Source organism: Suncus etruscus, chromosome 15, assembly GCF_024139225.1.
Source record: "Suncus etruscus isolate mSunEtr1 chromosome 15, mSunEtr1.pri.cur, whole genome shotgun sequence".
NCBI lineage: Eukaryota > Metazoa > Chordata > Mammalia > Eulipotyphla > Soricidae > Suncus > Suncus etruscus.
This window is the reverse complement of record NC_064862.1, coordinates 65,677,138-65,684,322: the sequence shown is the minus strand read 5'-3', so window position 1 is coordinate 65,684,322 and position 7,185 is coordinate 65,677,138. Positions and strand designations below refer to the sequence as shown.

At 43.6% G+C, this 7,185-nt stretch overlaps 1 non-coding gene across 1 annotated transcript; it reads right to left on the bottom strand.

The window, feature by feature from the left end:
• Positions 1–482: 482 nt before the first annotated feature.
• LOC126031842 (U6 spliceosomal RNA) lies at positions 483–585 on the bottom strand. Its single transcript, XR_007503659.1, has one exon. It is a non-coding gene; the product is annotated as a U6 spliceosomal RNA (small nuclear RNA).
• Positions 586–7,185: the final 6,600 nt, after the last annotated feature.

Genomic DNA, 7,185 nt, shown 5'->3' with positions numbered 1-7,185 from the left:
TTCTGCTCCTTGACTAACCAGTATTGATGCTCTGACTGTGTTAATAAACTCACTCGCCTACTTTTTAATTTAAGACTATTTAAGAGAACTGAGGTTTCACTTGTTGTATATTTTTTTTCTAAAACTCCAATAAAATTCCCTGTGAAAGTGAACGAATTCATCTATTGCTTGTTCTTGTAAACTTTGGGCCACAGTTTTCTCTGTCAGAACTACAGGCTGCTCCCAGGTAACTCTAAGAACACCTCATGGTCACTTTTTGGCTACCTTCCTTCTGAAGCAGACCCTTAGGATTGTTTAATAGCACAAACTTGACTTGTGGTAAGCGTTTGTTAAAATTATATCATTTGAACTATTTTAGAAATGTCTCCCAGATTTGGCTTTGAATTAATAATAGCATTTGAGTAGTTGATTTTCCAAACATCAAAAAAATTCAGTTATGACAAGAATTTGCTGCAACATTTAAACATTAAAATGAACATTGGATCTGAGTCAGTTTTGGTTTTGAATTATTTGTCATCCTTGCGCAGGGGCTATGCTAATCTCTGTATCTTCCAATTTTAGTATATGTGCTGCCAAAGTGAGCACCGTTTTGGATTAAACAACTTGGAAAAGGGTAGGCGAAGATATCTGGCTCCGCACTCAGAAATTAGTCCTGGCAGTGCTTGAGGGACTATATGGGATGCCTGGTTGGCACATACAAGGCAAGTGCCCTGTGAGCTGTACTATTACTCTAGCCCCAAGAACATATTTTAAAAACAAATAGGTAAGGGCCGGAGAGAGAGCATGGAGGTAGGCGTTTGCCTTGCATGCAGAAGGATGGTGGTTCAAATCCTGACATCTCATATGGTCCCCCGAGCCTGCCAGGAGCAATTTCTGAGTGTAGAGCCTGGAGTAACCCCTGAACGCTGCCAGGTATGATCCAAAAACCAACCAAACAAAAATAGGTAAGACATTTTTCAAATAGTGCTGAACACATTTTCCCCTGACCCTCCCATACCTCCCTCTCCATTATCAGTTACCCATTTTCAATTCTAAAATATTCTATGCATATATTAGAACATGAATTAGTAGGTTGGGTTTTGTTTTTGGGGTCACATGGAGTAGAGCTCAATGCTTAGAGATCACTCCTAGCTGTGCTAGGAGACCCTATATGGTGCCAGGAACTGAACTCAGGTTGGCTGCATGCAAGTCAAATGCCTTTTCTTTGGTGTTTCTTACTATCTTTGGCCCTCTCAATGACATAGTTGAACAGAACCCTATATATACACAGTAATTTTGTATGTGAATTCATGCTATGTAAATTCCTAGTCTTTTTGTATTAATATTATTATTTTGGGGGCCTGGAGAGATAGCACAGCAGCGTTTGCCTTGCAAGCAGCCGATCCAGGACCAAAGGTGATTGGTTCGAATCCCGGTGTCCCACATGGTCCCCTGTGCCTGCCAGGAGCTATTTCTGAGCAGACAGCCAGGAGTAACCCCTGAGCACCTCCAGGTGTGACTCAAAACCAATATATATATATATATATATATATATATATATATATATATATATATTATTTTGGGGCAACACATGGCTGTGTTCAGGATTCTTGGTGAGACCCAGAAGACAATATACGATTCTGGAAAGAACTTGGATTGGTCATATGTAAGCAAAGTGCCCTACCCTTTTTCTCTGGCTTCTAAATTCCTAGTATTACTGTTGCCAAAGGACATTTTATATATTGGACATTCCTGAGAATACAAGATGTTAGTAGAGTGAAGTAAGGAAAAGTCAGAGAATTAGAACCATACACTCTGTAACACTCACCCTCTTCTGCAACTACTGTTTATTTAAGTTTATGGACCAGAATGATAGCACAGCGAGGAGATGTTTGCCTTGCACACAGCCAACCTGGGTTCAATCCTCAGCACCCTACATGGTCCCCGGAGCTTGCCCTGAACATTATTGCTGAGTGTGGCACCAAAACAAAACAAAACAAAAAAACCCTCCAGTATAGAACAGTGGTCAACAGGGCATATTCCTACCTACTCAATAGTTATGAACCCAAGTGTGATAAAGTCTCTGCTCAACAGTGAGGGAGAACTCAGATAAAAAGATTTAATATGTTCAAAAATAGCAAGACTTGAGTATTTTACTATGGTCATTCTTTGTAGTGGATGCCTCATGCCTCAATTCCAGGTATTGGAGGGATGTGGGTCTGGAAGCAAATGCTGATGCAGGAAAAAATCCACATATGGTTAAGGGGATAAAACAGGTGGGAACTTTCACACGCAAGCCTTCTGTTCCTAAAACGCAGATAGCTCAGTGGTGGAAAACCCAAACTGTAAGCAGTTTTGCCTGACCTGAGATCTTTATTGGGAAGTGGAAGAATACAACCTGGGGTGCAGAACAGATAGGGTAAGAGACCAGAGGATGCTTCCATTCAAAGATGCTTCCGACCAATGACTAACAAGATACCCTGAAGAGGATGGAAACTGGTTAACCCAATAATCCTCCAAAAGTTCACAGATAAAAACATGCACCACCGGGCCCGGAGAGATAGCACAGCGGCGTTTGCCTTGCAAGCAGCCGATCCAGGACCAAAGGTGGTTGGTTCAAATCCCGGTGTCCCATATGGTCCCCCGTGCCTGCCAGGAACTATTTCTGAGCAGATAGCCAGGAGTAACACCTGAGCACCACGGGGTGTGCCCCCCCCCAAAATAAAATAAAATAAAACATGCACCACCTCCAGTATATCAGATGCCTATTTTTTTTTATCCCATACCTCTGCTAGTTAAAACTTTTGGTTCTGGTTTTTGGGGCACACCTAATGACACTTTGGGGTTACTCCTGGCTACGCACTCAGAAATCGCTCCTGGCTTGGGGGACCTTCTGGGATGCTGGGGGATCGAACTGCAGTCCATCTTAGGTCAGCCGTCTTCAAGACAAATGCCCTACTGCTGTGCCACTGCTCCACCCCCTGCCAGTTAAACATTTGACCCTTGCCAAACTAATAAAAGTCAAGTGTTATAAGACAGAGTACTCTAGCTTTGAGAAATTTTTCTTTTGCAATTAGAAATTATAATTCTTTTTTTTTTTTTTTTTGGTTTTTGGGCCACACCCGTTTGACACTCAGGGGTTACTCCTGGCTATGTGCTCAGAAATCGCCCCTGGCTTGGGGGGACCATATGGGACGCCGGGGGATCGAACCGCGGTCCTTCCTTGGCTAGCGCTTGCAAGGCAGACACCTTACCTCCAGCGCCACCTACCCGGCCCTAGAAATTATAATTCTGATGGTCTTTTTATTAAGTTACTGCCAAACTAAAGTTTAGGGTTGGTTTTGGTTTTGGGCCACACCCGGTGGTGTTCAGGGATTACTTCTGGCTCTGCACTCAGGGATCATTTTTATATTTTTTTCCCCCGAGCCCCTCAGGGATCATTTTTAGCAGTGCTCAGAAGACTCCATGGGATTCCAGAGATTGAACTCATGTTGGCCTTGTGCAAAGCAAGTGTCCTCTTTACTGTGCTCTCTCTCTGGCCCCTTTGAGCCATTTTTAAGTGTACAGTTAAATGATATCAAATACTTTCATGTTTTCTTCCCTCCCTCCCTCCCTTCCTCCCTCCCTCCCTCCCTTCCTTCCTTCCTGAAGGCACTGAGGGGTTACTCCAGGCTCTGAACTCAGAAATTGTTCCTGGCAGCCTCTGGAAACCATATGGGATACCAGTTATGGAACCAGGTCAGCCAAGTGCAAGGCAAACGCCCTACCCGCTATACTATCACTCTGGCCCTTTCATGTTCTTGTGCAGCCTCTGTCATCTATCCCTCCCCTCTTCCCTTTCATCTTGTAAAATAGAAACTAGCAGTTAACACTAATAGCCCATCAACATTATATTTGTTTTGATTTTGGGGGGTTGGGTCACACCTGGTGGTGCTCAGGGGTTACTCTTGGTTCTGCTTAGAAACCGCTCCTGGTGGGGAACCATGTGGGATGCCGAAGATCGAACCTGAGTCCATCCTGGGTTGGCCGAGTTCAAGGCAAATGCCCTACCACTGTACTATCGCTCCAGCCTACCATCATTATTCTTTATCTAGACTGTATCTCTGCAGTTTATTTTTGTTGTTGTTGTTGTTGCTGATGACTTCAGGAGTCATATTTGGTATCATGTTTCAGAAGTTAATTTTGCCACTGCGGCATTCAGACTCCATATTTTTTTCTAGGATTATGATGCTCTCCTCTGAAGATCTTGCCTTCAGTTCTTCTGGGGGATGGGGGGTGAAGTGTTGGTCCATACTTGGCACCGCATGACCTGCCAAATGTGACCCTGAGCACTGCTGAAGTGGCCTGATGGACTCTGGCACCACTCAGGGCTGAGCAATGCCATATCTGTGCCCTGAGCATTGAACTTCAGCTCTGGTGGCTGAATATTGCTGGGGTTGGTCCCCAGGATCCCTGAGCACTACTTGGCAGCAGGTAGGCCACTGACCTTGCAGCAGGCAATCCAGATTTAATACCTAAAATCCTATATGATTCCATATTCCCCACCATCACCGCCAAAAAAAGTCCCAACCTCATTATTATAGATTCAGAGCAATAGTATATCAGCCAGGGCATTTTCCTTACATGCAGCCATCCCTGGTTTGATCCCATACAGTTCTCTGAGCCAATATTGCTAAGCACAATTCCTGAGCGCAGATTGAGTAAGCCCTGAGCATCATTGGGTGTGGCCCCAAACAAAACAAAAATAATCATCATCATAGTGTAGTTTCTTTGTGTGTGTGCTGGGGATTAAATCAGGTCTCGTGCCAAGCATGCACTGTCACTGAGCCACTGAGCCACCTCCCTAACCCTGTGATAGCATCTGTCCATGAATCTTGACTGATGTCTTTGTTCTCCTCGTGGCTTTATTTCACTGCCCAGAGCTGTTCCTTTCATTCACCTGTCAAGACTCAAGCATTTCTTTCAGGGCAGGTCTAGTTGCCATAGCATCACTCAGAGTTTTTTTTCTTTGTCAGTTTTGCGTCACACCAGGTGGTGCTCAGGGGGTTACTCCTGGCTCTGTGCTCAGAAATTATTCCTGGCAGTGCTTGGGAGACCATATGTGATGCCGGGTACTGAATCTGGGCTGGCTGCATGCAAAGCAAACACCCTACCCATTGTGCTATCGCTCCAGCCACGGTCAGATTTTTTTGTAACTAGGAATCTTTTTCCACATCCTCTTCCTTTTGTTCTGTCCTCATTGACCTAGAAGCCACACACTTAAGGGCTAACTACTTCTGATACCCATGCATGTCTAGTTGCAGTGGCCACCAGAGGGCACACACTTGGTTGTGGGGCTGCACAGGCTTGTTTGCATTAAATTGGGGATTAATGCATTTTAATTGAAAATTAAATTGAAAATCATGGTACCAACGAAAGAAAAGCTGGGAATTGGGGAGATCATTCACTGGACATCTTTTTGTGACTTTATCAGTCTCACGCTTACAATGCAGGTGTTCTTCCACTGAGTGATCTCCACCATCCCTTTATTTTTCCCATCTGGGAATATTTTAGTGTCTTCTCACTTTTTATTTGGTTTGTGGACCACACTTGACTGGGCCAGTTTACTCCTGGTTCTGTGCTCATGGATCATTTCTAGTGGGGCTCAGGAGGCCATATGGGGAGACAGGGATCAAATGCAAGGCAAGTGCCCTACCCCTGGACTATGGCTCTGGCTGCAGCACACCCCTCTGTAAACAACGGAGCTGTCACTTCAGCCGTCATACCTCTGCTATCCAGAGCTGTCTCTGAGTGCAATACATTTCTCCAGCTCTTCCCGTTGGTGTGTGAGCTGTTCCTGGACATGTGTGCAGCTGCCTGTCCCCAGTTAGGGCTGAGCAATGTGGATCGCTACTGGGCAGTGTGAGCAGCCCTTTCTGCTGCAAAAGTCCCTGGAGTTTTTGGCTTTAGACTCTGGAATTCCAAAACAAGGTGTTCTGATTGTGCAAGTACTGTCTAAAAGGAAAATAATCCTATCTCATTCCTGACTTCGCAAAATATCCCAAACCTTTTAAATCTTTTTTCTTCTTTTTTTTTTGGGGGGGGGGGCACACCCCATGACACTCAGGGACCACTCCTGGCTATGCGCTCAGAAATTGCTCCTGGCTTGGAGGACTTTATGGGACACCGGGGTATCATCGAACCGTGGTCTGTCCAAGGCTAGTGCGGGCAAGGCAGACCTTGCACCAATGCTACCCAAATCAATACTAAATTCTACACGAATTTGAACCCATTTCTATTCAAGGACTTTTGTTGGTTTTTTGTTTTTTGCTTTTTTTTTTTTTTTTTTTTTTTTTTGGTTTTCGGGCCCACTCTTGGCGGTATTCAGGGTTTACTCCTGGCTATGGTACCTGGGTCAGCCACAGTCAAGGCAAACACCCTACCTGATGTGCTATCGGCCCACTCATATTCTAGGATTTCAGTGGCACTTACATTATAATCAATAGATAGTTGATGTTTCTCTAAAACGTAAATGAAAATTAACCTCACTGCAACTTCAGAATCTTAAATTTTTGTTTTTCTTCATATGAACATTAAAATGAGCTTGTGTTATTATTGTGGAAATAGAACTTGTATTAAGAACTGGCTTTGACAGAAACTTTGATGCACAAGCATGTTTATACCATCTTATTTGTCCCATGGTGTTTTGTCACTTAATTTTCAAATGTTTATCATTTTAGGTTCTGCATATTTTTCAAGCTTTACTTCCTAGGTTTACTTTATATTTTCTAACTAGTTGCATATTTTCTTTTTCTTTTTTTTTTTTTTTAGCACATCCAGCAGTGCTCAGGACTCTGGCTCTGCATTCAGGAATCACTTCTGATGGTGCTTGGGGACCATATGGGTTGTCAGGGATCAAACTCGGGCAACCACCTTACCCATCTGTAAAGTGCTCCAGCCCCTAGTTGCGTATTTTTAAACTTCAGTGCCTACTTTTATTTCATTTTGTTGTTTTAATTAGCTGCATTAGAAAAGCTGTTGACTTCAGCCATTTTGATGAATTTTCATTAAGAGCTTTTAGTTAATGTTGACATGAGAAAAATACTGACTCCTTAATTTTTGTGCTTTGTTCCTTGTCTAACTGCTCTAATTAGTATGCCCAGAATATTAATCATAGCAAGTAAACATATTTGTCTCAACCCTCAGGGAAATGTGTGTTCTCTGATT